General features: G+C 48.1%; 1 protein-coding gene across 1 annotated transcript in view; it reads right to left on the reverse strand.

Moving 5' to 3' along the window:
• The window catches only part of ITGAE (integrin subunit alpha E), a 439,817-nt gene that overhangs the window by 82,024 nt on the left and 345,621 nt on the right, over positions 1-12,172 (reverse strand). The window lies entirely within an intron of this gene.

Raw genomic sequence — 12,172 nt, forward strand, 5'->3', positions numbered from 1 at the left:
GTACTTGTCCCAATACACATAAATTGTTGTGAGTGTCTGGAGAGAAGTGAATGGGCTGAATGCACTATGCACCTGATTGGATGCCTGCCTGCATGAATGCCCTTCTGACTGATTGGTTGCCTGAGTGTGACCCAGCAGAATAAATGGGAGATCAACTAGTATATCTGGGGGCCTCTCACTGCTAGAATTCGCGTTCAAAAGCTGAAGTCCATACTACGAAGAGTAACTGGAGTGAAACTGAAGCTTAACCTTGAAGCCCTGCTGGAAGAGAAGTCTTGCTGTTGCTCTACTTCGTCAATCTGAAAGCTGCTGTGTCTCCAAGAAATGACCCAGAAAGAACTAGTTAAGGTGCCCTCTTCCCGAGCTATGAGGGACCATCGTGAACCAGCTGATCTTTGCCAAAGCTCCCTGGTAGACAGACCTACGACAGGCTGCTGACCGGAGACGGGGACTGCCGCGGAATCCCAAAGAGAAGCACCCGGACTGTTGTCTGCCACCGTCAACGACCGCCGTCGCCGACCAGAGCCGTCGTGCTCCCGTTGCCTAAGAACTTCATTTGATCCAAGGACACTCTCGCCTGCACCGCCGCCTGCCTTATCCTGCCAGAGAAGGCCAGGCTGTTGACGCGTCGAGAAGCATCCACCGGTGGGTTTCCCGCCACCCAAAGACCACAGAGATGCCGACGACTCGACGCCCTTGCTGGGCCACAGTTCTTCAAACTCTTTGCGGTCCAGAACTATCGACATCGAGGTGCCCCGCATGCCTCTTCCTTGCAGGATGTCTACGCTTCCCTGTCGACGAGCACCGCTAGGAAGGAAGCTGCCACTTCACCGCCATAGTTCACCGTGTTCATCGCCGGATGTTCGATGACCCATGGCTCCTGCCTTAAAGGGAATGCACTCAAGAAGAGCAGTCGATTTCCCGACAAGGAACTCTACAATACCAGGTACTATTGGAAAGATTCTTGTGAACAATATATGGACTGGGCTTGTGATACATCTTAATTTTACTGGTTGCCCAGGTGGGGGGATCTCCACACAGAACTGTGTCTAGATAGCAGGGCCAGTATTCTGCTAATTGTTCTAACCAACTGCTTTCCTCTTATGTCTATTGTTGGTTTCCTTTATGAACTGATTTGTGTGACATTTAACCATACAGTTGATGCACTTTAAAGAGATCTAATAATAATTGTGGTACCACGTAGAACTGTACATTTGCCATTATAGATAAACGAGTACAAAGTGAGTTATCGTGATATTGTACATAACCTTGAATATTAATTATATAAAGACAGTCTTTTAACTAATACAGTGGGCGGACATTCTTTGTGGGTGCCTGGGGACTACACTGTACTTAAGAACCAGCCTGCATCACCTCCTGAGAAGCTAGGCCTTGATTGCTCGACCACGTACCAATAATAGAGAATCTTGGCTGGGGTCCTCTGTGCCTTTCCTCTACCATATAGAGAGCAGAAGTACAGACACCCACCTCCGGTCTTTACACTGGTGGCAGCAGTAGGATGCTTATGGTTTTAAGAATCTGTGTATTACAGTGCCACTTACAAAATAGCTGCACTTTTTTAAATTGAGGTTTAGTTGTGTACAAGATAACTGCATTACAAGCAATGGAGTCTATTGCAAATGGTAAATTGACTAGGATGAGCTTAGAGGTTCTCCAGAGTGCTTGTGAAGCCAGGGAGTTATACTTTGTGGATAAGTCTAGGGCTGAGCTGATAGCTGCCCTGGTGGACAACCAGACTGATATTGAAACTCTTGAAGGGGGGGATGCAACCAATGAGGACTCTGCCCCTGGAGTTGTCACTGAATCTGTTTCTGGGAATGCCACCATTCCTGCTGCCTCTGTTCCGACCCCCAGCAATTCTGTGGAACTTGAGTTATTAAGGATGAAATTGAATGCTGCAAGTTGGAAATAGAAGCTGAGCTTAAGAAAGAGGAGCTGGCACAGCAAGTAAAACTCAAGAATAGGGATCTTGAACTCAAAGACAAGGACACTGAATGTCAGAGAATCCAATTAGAGAAAGCTAGGGTGGAGACTTCAGCTAAACCCGTTGATAGTGTCAGGTCCCCAGCCACCAAGTTTATGAAAGATTTGGTTGGTGTGTTTGTGGAGGGTTCAGATATCCTCCAAGTTGGAAAAAGAAGGTGAGCTTAAGAAAGAGGAGCTGGCACAGCAAGTAGAACTCAAGAATAGGGATCTTGAACTCAAAGATAAGGACACTGAATGTCAGAGAATCCAACAAGAGAAAGCTAGGGTGGAGACTTCAGCTAAACCCGTTCAGAGTGTCAGGTCCCCAGCCACCAAGTTTATGAAAGATTTGGTTGATGTATTTGTGGAGGGTTCAGATATCCTCCAATGGATTGAAGCGTTTGAAATGGCGTGTGCGATTCATGATGTTGATAAGAGAGATTGGGCTAAGTGTTTGTTAAGCAGAGTGCCTCAGACTGGATATGACTGTATTCTGAAACTGAGTGTGGAAGAAAGGGGTCAGTATGAGTGCATGAAGTCTGCTTTGATTGCCAAGTTTGGTAAGACACATATCCAATACCCTAAAAGGTTCAGGGATTTTAAGAAACGAGAGAATGTGTCTTGGGTTAACTGAGTGAGTGCTGAGCACATGAACATGATGGGGTGGATTGATGGTTACAAAGTGAAAACATTTGTTGAATTGTCCCACCTTTTGTTTTCTGAGCATTTTTCGGAAGCCTGTTCATCAGAGCTGCGTCAGTATGTTGCTGACCAGAACATTTTGGATCCCTTAAAGCTGGCTAGTTTGGCTGACAAGTGGGTCTCCCACTGGGTGTCCCCTAAGCACTCCAGTGGGAAGGGCAAGGACAAAGAAAAGGGGACCTCTCAGAAAGCTGATGAGTCCCAGAAGCAGTCAGAGTCGAGTAAACTAAAACCTTCCTCTCCTAAGACCCATAAATCTAGTGGGGATGAGTCATCTGTGGGTGGGAATAAGAGTAGTGGTCCACCTTCTGCAAAGCAGGCTCCCAGTTGTTCCAGTACCGTACCCCGCATTCCTGGCACTTGTTGGGAATGTGGGGCTCTGGATCACAAGAAGGGTGACTCCAAGTGTAAAGGTAAGGCACTTGGAATAAAGGCTGTCAGCCTGAGCTACCCTTACCCCATGTCTGAGTGGAGGCCACCATCCTCCCCTCCTCTACAGGATTCACCTCTGGTGCTCCTGTAGAGATTTCCTTAGTGTCCCTTGGGGCCTGGGACCAGTACGCGGAAGTACTGGCGACTATCCCACAGAACACCCGTAGGTTTTTGAGAAGTGTCCTCTTGAATGGCCAGCCTTCTACTGGCTTGAGAGACACTGGGGCAAGCATGACAGTGGTGGACAGGACCCTGCTCCAGCCAGAGGACTATGTAGGTGCTCCTCTGAGAAGCACCAGGTTAGCTGATGGGCCTCCAAAGTTATCGCCTGTAGCCTTAGTCACACTCATGATTGGAGACAAGACAGCAAAGCTTCCTGTCCTGGTTCAGGACAATGTCCCTGCTAACGTTTTGTTAGGTAATGATCTAGTAGAGTTGGGGTTGATCTCTGATGGTCTCCCCATGACTGCTGCTGCCGTCACTAGGTCACAGGTGACACAGGGTCTGGCTGTGAGTCAGTTACCCAAGCCAAAGGACTACCGCGACCTTCAATGCCTGTTGGCTGAAGGGGGACCCTCCCGGGCGGATTTCTGTAAGGGTCAGAGAGAGCGCCACTCTCACGAGGGTCTAAGAAAACAGGCCCTGTCCCAGGCACAAGGAGAAGTGCCTAGGACATTATGGATCTATTGGGAGGGTGAGCTCCTTGTTAGTGAGCCCACTAAGCCTGAACCTGGTGCCCTCAAGAGGTTGGTCGTACCCCAGGTTACAGGCCCTTCCTGCTGCAGTTGGCGCATGAGGTGCCCTTAGCTGGTCATCTTGGTACCAAGAAGATTACGCAGAGGCTCTCTGCCCATTTCTACTGGCCCCGGATGGGAGTGGAAGTGGAGTCCCACTGCAGGACCTGCCCAACTTGTCAGTTGTCTGGCAAGACTGGAGGCAGTGTCATTGTCCCACTGCAGCCATTGCCAGTGGTTGGCACACAGTTTGAGAGGGTGGGCATCGACACTGTCGGTCCCCTTGACCCTCTCACTTCAGGTGGACATCGGTTCATCCTGGTCTTGGTTGATCATGCCACCAGGTACCCTGAGGCTATACCCCTTCGGAATGTTACTGCCAAGGTGGTTGCCAGGGCTCTCCTGGGCATTTTCACCCGTGTTGGATTCCCTAAGGAGTTTGTCTCTGACAGAGGATCCAACTTCATGTCTAGTTACATGAAAATCACGTGGAAAGAGTGCAGGGTAACCTATAAATTCTCCACCTCTTACCATCCCCAAACCAATGGTCTGGTTGAGAGATTTAATAAAACTCTCAATGGCATGCTAGGCGCTTTGGAAGAGCCCCAAAGGAGGAAATGGGATCTCCTCCTGCCATGCCTGCTGTTTGCTTACAGAGAGGTACCTCAAGAGGGTGTTGGTTTCAACCGATTTCAGTTACTCTTTGGACATCCCGTGAGGGGGCCCCTTGCCTTGATCAGAGAAGGTTTGGAAGCCACCCCTCCAGGTCCCACCAAGCAAGTGGGGGACTATGTGTTAGGCCTCAGACGGAGGAGGACACAGATGATGGGTCAGGCAACAGCGAATCTCAAGGCCAGCTAGGAATTGAATAAGTACTGGCATGACCTTAAAGCCTCGCAAGTGGATTGGACTCCGGGACAGGAAATCCTTGTGATGGAGCCTACCAAGCCTAGAGTTTTGGCAGACAAGTGGACTGGACCCTTCAGGATCATCTCCAAGATGCTCAAAGTCAATTATCTGGTTGACATGAGAGTCCCAGGGGTAGCCCCTCAGGTATTCCATGTTAACAGGCTCAAGCCTTTCCACAGGCGAGCGGAAGTCTCATGTCTCTTGCTAGCTTCAGAGAAAGAAGAGGATGAGAGTGAGCCCCTTCCTGATTTGCTGCATAGCAACCCTCAGGATGGCTCAGTGGAGGGAGTACATCTCTCTTCCGATCTGACGACAGAGCAGCAGAAGGCCTGCAGGGCTTTTCTCCGGCTGTATGCCTCTCTGTTTTCACTGACATCAGGCCTTACACCGTGGTGTAGGCACAAAATTGACACTGGTAACAGTGTGCCTGTCAAAAGCTGGTGCTACCGTATGTCAGATACCGTTAAGAAGCACATCCAGGCTGAGGTCGCCAAGATGTTGGATCTGGCTGTTATTGAACCCTCAACCAGTACCTGTTCCAGTCCAGTGGTCCTTGTCCCCAAGGCAAGTTCCCAGGCAGGTACCAAGGATGGTGGTTCTGTGTGGACTACAGAAGAGTCAATGCCGTCACCAAAACTGATGCGCACCCATTGCCCCGGGCTGATGAGCTCGTGGACACCATAGGTGCTGCCAAATTTATGAGCACCTTTCACCTTACCTCAGGCTATTGGCAAATAGCTCTGACGGACCATGCCAAGGAAAAGACGGTGTTCTCAACACCAGAGGGACTCTTCCAGTTTAGGGTCATGACTTTTGGGTTGAAGAATGACCCTGCCACCTTCCAGAGATTGGTCAATCATACGCTCAGTGGGCTGGAGGCCTTATGTGTGGCTTACTTAGACGACATTGCCGTCTACAGTTCCACCTGGGAAGAGCATTTGACACATCTGGATAAGGTGTTGCAGGCCTTGAAAAGGGCTAACCTCACTATCAAAGCCACCAAGTGCCAGATAGATCAGGGGAAAGTCACATATCTTGGTCATGAGGTAGGAGGGGGTCAAATCAAACCTCTCCCCAGTAAAGTACAGGATGTACAGGACTGGGAGACTTCCACTACTCAAACCCAGGTGAGAGCCTTTTTGAGCCTCACTGGGTACTATCGCAATTTCATGGTGGACTATGGTACCATAGCTGCCCCACCGACAGCTCTGACTTCACCCAAAGAGCCTAGGAAGGTTAATTGCTCCGAAGACTGTCAGAGGGCTTTTGATGGCTTGAAAGAAAGTCTGTGTAGGGCATCTGTGTTGTGTGCGCCTGATTACAGCAAGCCCTTTATCGTTCAAACTGACGCCTGTGGCACTGGAATTGGAGCTGTCTTGTCCCAGATGACAAAGCGAGGGAACATCCTATCATATTCATCAGTAGGCAACTCAAGGGTAGAGAACTTAGGTGGGCTACTGTTGAAAAGGAATGTTTTAGCATAGTTTGGAGTCTTAGGTGTTTTAGGCCCTACCTTACACGGTCTACCTTCAAGGTCCAAACAGATCATAAGCCCCTGAAATGGCTTATGCAGATGAAGGGTGAGAACCCGAAACTGCTCAGGTGGTCCATTAGCCTGCAAGGGCTAGACTTCACCATAGAGCATAGACCAGGGAAGAGTCACGATAATGCAGATGGCCTTTCCAGAAGGTATGTTGACCGTCTGGATGAGGGTGTCTATCTCGTGGGAGATTAGGCACCCTAACCTCAGTCTGGGGGGGGCACCGAGATGCTGGAAATGCATCGGAGGGACAGGGCCTCCGTATCCTGGTCCTTTGCTGCCTTTAATCGTGTGTTCTGTTGTGTTTTCCATGCAGGGGTTCATGTGGGACTCCTGGCGGTGCATCTCTCTATTTTGGTTTGGTGTACAGGCCCATGGTTTACCCTTATGACACCCATGGGTGGGGGTACAACCCTGTGCCCCTAGTGTATGTTTTTGGGCAACTGTGTGTGGCCCACAGAGCAGGGTATGGGCTGGTGGCAGCTCCATTCTGAATTTGACAGGCGCTCTGAGTATCCTCCATTTTGGGATACCCAGGCCATGCCATTGAAATCAGTTGATTCCTGATAGGAAACAAGATGGCCCCTGTGGCCTCTTGCTTTCTATTGCCTGTTCCCTTGTCTTCCCGAAGTCCCGGGAAGCCCTGACTGGCTGTTGGGTGGAAGTTCCATATATGGTGTTGTTGTGAAGTCCAGGTCAGACTGGCTGGAGCCTTCCCAGTGACTGTATGTTGTGGGTACACCCTGTGGCTGGGACCTGGGTGAATGGAGTGTGTGACGAATACGCATTCTGTGTTGTTGATGTCCAGTATCTGGTGTTTGACACAATGACTTAGACAGCCCTGCCCAAAACTGGTATGAATGCAGTGTGGAGTGTTGAATGGCTGGGTACTTGTCCCAATACACATACATTGTTTTGAGTGTCTGGAGAGAGGTGAATGGCCTGAATGCACTATGCACCTAATTGGATGCCTGCCTGCATGAATGCCCTTCTGACCAATTGGTTGCCTGAGTGTGACCCAGCAGAATGAATGGGAGATCAACTAGTATATCTGGGGGCCTCTCACTGCTAGAATTCGTGTTCAGAAGCTGAAGTCCAAACTACGAAGAGTAACTGGAGTGAAACTGAAGCTTAACCTTGAAGCCCTGCTGGAAGAGAAGTCTTGCTGTTGCTCTACTTCATCAATCTGAAAGCTGCTGTGTCTCCAAGGACTGACCCAGAGAGGACCTGGTAAGGCACCCTCTTCCCGAGCTACGAGGGACCATCGTGCACCAGCTGATCTTTACCAAAGCTCCCTGGTAGACAGACCTACGACAGGCTGCTGACCAGAGACGGGGACTGCTGCAGAATCCCAAAGAGAAGATCCCGGACTGTTGTCCGCCACAGTCAACGACCACCGTCGCCGACCGGAGCCACCATGCTCCTGTTGCCTAAGAACTTCATTTGATCCAAGGACGCTCTCGCCTGCACAGCCGCCCGCCTTATCCCGCCGGAGAAGGCCAGGCTGTACATGCGCTGAGGAGCAGGTGTGTTTCCCGCCACCCAAAGACCACAGAGACGCCAACGACTCTACGTCCTTGGTGGGCCACAGTTCTTCAAACTCTTTGCGGTCCAGAATTATCGACATCGAGGTGCTCCGCACGCCTCTTCCTTGCAGGACGTCTACGCTTCCCTGTCGACGAGCACCGCTAGGAAGGAAGCTGCCACTTCACTGCCGCAGTTCACCGTGTTCATCGCCGGACGTTCGACGAACCGTGGCTCCTGCCTTAAAGGGAGTGCACTCAAGAAGGGACGTCGATTTCCTGACCAGGAACTCTACAACACCAGGTACTTTGGGGTTGCTGAACTATTTGAAAGATTCTTGTGAACAATATATGGACTGGGCTTGTGATATATCTTTATTTTACAGGTTGCCCAGGTGGGGGGATCTCCACACAGAACTGTGTCTAGGTAGCATGGCCAGTATTCTGCCAATTGTTCTAACCAACTGCTTTTCTCTCATATCTATTGTTGGTTTCCTTTACAAACTGATTTGTGTGACATTTAACCATACAGTTGATGCACTTTAAAGAGATCTAATAATAATTGTGGTACCACGTAGAACTGTATATTTGCCATTATAGATAAACGAGTACAAAGTGAGTTATAGTGATATTGTACATAACCTTGAATATTAATGATATAAAGACTGTGTTTTAACTAATATAATATATATAATATAGTGTGCTGACATTCTTCTTTGTGGGTGCTTGGGGACTACACTGTACTTAAGAACCAGCCTGCATCACCTCCTGAGAAGCTAGGCCTTGATTGCTCGACCACATACCAATAATAGAGAATCTTGGCTGGGGTCCTCTGTGCCTCTCCTCTACCATATAGAGAGCAGGAGTACAGACACCCCCCTCCAGTCTTTACAGGGGTGGTCTTAGTGGTGTCCCACGTACTGGGGTGCAGAACAGTAAAATGTGATTAAGAGGACCAGCTATTGCTTATGACCTTTTATTGGTGTGATCATGCGTGATGCACTGGACAGTATAAGACTCCTTCCAGGTTGTGATCTGTGCCTGGTGCTCGGACTCAAGGGTGACCAGAGTAGTGCCGTTGCCCGCCTTAGTGATATGAGGAATTGGCACAGTCTAAGAGAGGGGACATCCTCCTCAGAGAACGAGCCATCATAAAATGATGGACCATATCAATGAGTAACTCCTCTTAGCAGGAAGAGAAAGCCCCGGGCAATGAACAGGGATAGGACCCATTGTGTGTGATGCAATAAGGAGTGGATGGAAATGGGGCATAACCAGAGGTGACAGTAGAACAATCCATCCAGGCTTGGATACACTGATTGGAGGACTTTAAAACCTGGAGTCATCCCAGCCTTGGTTTTTCCTCTTCTCAGACTGCTTTAACAAAAATATTGCTGGAGGAAGCAGACATTCCAAGGGTGGGTTAGAGACCACTTGTTTCGATTATTATCACAATTTATATTTATTATTTAATACCCAGAGGTTTCTAAGCATAGAGGAGGGGATCGAACCTGTCTTCGTCTTGCTTCTAAGGCGAGCGCGATGCCCCTGAGCTATCCTCCCAAAACAACTCAGGGGCTCGAAAGGCCACAATTTAAGGATCCGAAGTCCAGGGCCTTTGCTTCTTAGACTGTGGGAGGCAATTTGGACTTGCATAGGCTGCAGTCCAAAGATCTATGAGCTGTCATAAGCTTACTTATGCAGACATAAAGCGGCAATGATGTGTGGAATGCTGTGGGCACACAAAAATGCAGTAACTTCACAATTGGGTTACCTGAATATCAGGTAATCACAGCATCACAGCACATTGTTTTACCAGAAAGGTTTCCAGAACCGGTCTCAAGAGACATTGAAAGATACCCCCAAGGATCCACAGTGCAATCCCTGGCGATGGGTCAGCTCGCTTGCTTAGGTGCTGCCAACATCCCTGGCCGGAAGCTGCAATTAGGAAGCTGAAGTGGCACCACAGGAATACTCCCAATGTTAGCCCCAAAATGGCACCTCAACAGAAGCACTGGAAAGGGTCCTTGCTGGCACCTTGGGTTGCCCCCACTAGAATATGTGAGAGGGGCAAACCTGAGTTCTAGGAGAGCCCTGCCCAAAGCCACAACCCACAGGGAAAGAGCTGTGGGCCATTAAGTCTGTGAAAACAAAAATGAAGACACTCTGCTTGCCCAGCCCTTGCTGGGGGCCAACTCACTAAAAAGCGCTGGACTAAATGCTGGAATATGTCCTCCCCCCTTGCCAGGACTCCCCTGTAAAGAAAACAACAAGCGCGTGCTGCAAAGAGCACGCAATGCCCGGGAATTATTATTATTATTTTTTTTTTGTGTCTAAGCGCAGATCCGGGATTGGACCTCTGTTGCTCTGCGTGGTCTTCATTCCAAGTGGGCAGAAAAATAATGATGCTAAATTGGGCACGTTTAAACAGTGGTCAGCAAAACAACACAGAGACGTTTTAAATACCTCCTGAATTCTGAGTTGGGGTCGCATGGGACATTTATGGCACGGGCTATATAGAAAATTATAGAAAACTCATATTCCAACTGGTGACGATCCAATACGGTAAAAACTCGGAATTAGTTGATATTTAAAAAAAAAAGTAGTATTTAAAATATCAAATGCTTTTACCACTCGCTGCATTCCCAGAATGAGGCACAAATGAGTGCAGTAGTTACGGTAATAGCAGGTGGCTTTTACCCATGCCGCCGGTTTTTCCTGCCTGTCACATTGTGATCTATGGAGCATTTACAGCATGTGGTATTCCATAAGATTAGCGCGTGCGGTAAATGCTATTATAAAGCGGTATAATATAACTCATGTATTTTACTTTCATGTTTACCTCTGCCCGCGGCCCAACAGGTAGAGTTGAACATTCCCAAAAGTCTCTTTAAGTTTAAAATAAGAGTTATTCATGCCGTGAAAGGGTGCGCAGGCACTCCCATTCAATGCGTTTTAAAAAATATGGCCCAGATTAGATTATGATCCTCGTCATTTTAGACCATGATCGCCGAACCTCTTCCTGCATTTGTTTTGTATGCCCTGTCTCTGTTTTCTGTGCACTTTGAGGGCCACGGGCGAGTAGCGCTATATACGCACAATAAATAAATAAATAAATCTTTCTGCATTGGGGCAAGCAAACGAGATGCTTCGCCAGTGCTCTCTGTTTCACTTCCTTCCCTGTGTAATGCACAGTAGGGTCCAAAGTAGGATTCCAGAAAAGCAACACACCTGCATATTCTACTCAATGCTCCCAGCAAAGACAACTCGGGAGTAACAAACACACGTTTCTGAAATGCATGCCACTTGCACTGCTCAGGCCGGTGGCACGAGCAGCCCCTTTCTCAAAGAGGACCTATGCGTTAGAACTGCTTATTTATTTATTTATTTATTTATTTTAATTCTTGTAATGCGTCAACATGCCCGTAGGCCTCAGGGCGCACATAAAACTGACAAAACAAACAGACACACAAGGCAAAGAAAGAAGAACGGTCAGAGAGTTATTCCAGATTGAAGAAGTGGGTTTTTACAGCACGTTTGAATACAGTGTAGTCCTGGATCTGCCGCATATGGGCTGGGAGTTTGTTCCATAGAAGGGGACCTTGAGCGTCAAGAGTGGTACTTCCAAAATTGGCTGTCCTGTATTTTGGATGCTTGCGAATAGTGGCAGAGGATGAACGGAGGTTCCTCGCGTTGGATTTAATGCTAATGCGGGCTGACAAATAAGTAGGGTACAGAGGCTGAGGCATTTGTGGGTCGTGGTCAATATCTTGTGCGTTATCCGATGTTTAACGGGAAGCCAGTGAAGTTTTTTCCTAAAAGTGGAGATGTGTGTATGACGGGACTGATTGAAGATATTACGCACAGCATTATTCTGAGCCACTTGTAGTGATTGGATGTTGGAGGCTGTGGTGCCCGCTAGGAGTCTGTTGCTTGACGTGAAGACGACGAACTCCATACAAATTGACCTTTTCGTTTACAGGAATATTTGGATAACAAGAAAAATTCCCAATTATTTTGATTTGCCTAAAAATGCATTGAGAATGAGAACTACAGTTGTACTGCCCCAAAAAATCGGTTCATTCACAACTTTCCAAAATAGGGAATAAAATACGGCTTATTCAGGTATTTATCTGAAATCCTTGCCAGAAGCGACCCTTTTGTGCATTTTTTAAAAAAAAGGAAGATCTCTAGTAATAATGCAGATTATGGTAATTTCCCAAATCATGCAGTATTCCCTTGACAAAAATCTGCCAAACTGCCTTTAAGGGTTTTATTATGTTGTTGAATATGTGCTTTAAAGTATAGGTTTGCGGCTGGAGTGTGGCTTTTGCGCCCCACAGTAC

This window comes from Ambystoma mexicanum, chromosome 9 (genome assembly GCF_040938575.1).
Source record: "Ambystoma mexicanum isolate Mex_15411 chromosome 9, UKY_AmexF1_1, whole genome shotgun sequence".
Classification (NCBI taxonomy): Eukaryota; Metazoa; Chordata; class Amphibia; order Caudata; family Ambystomatidae; genus Ambystoma; species Ambystoma mexicanum.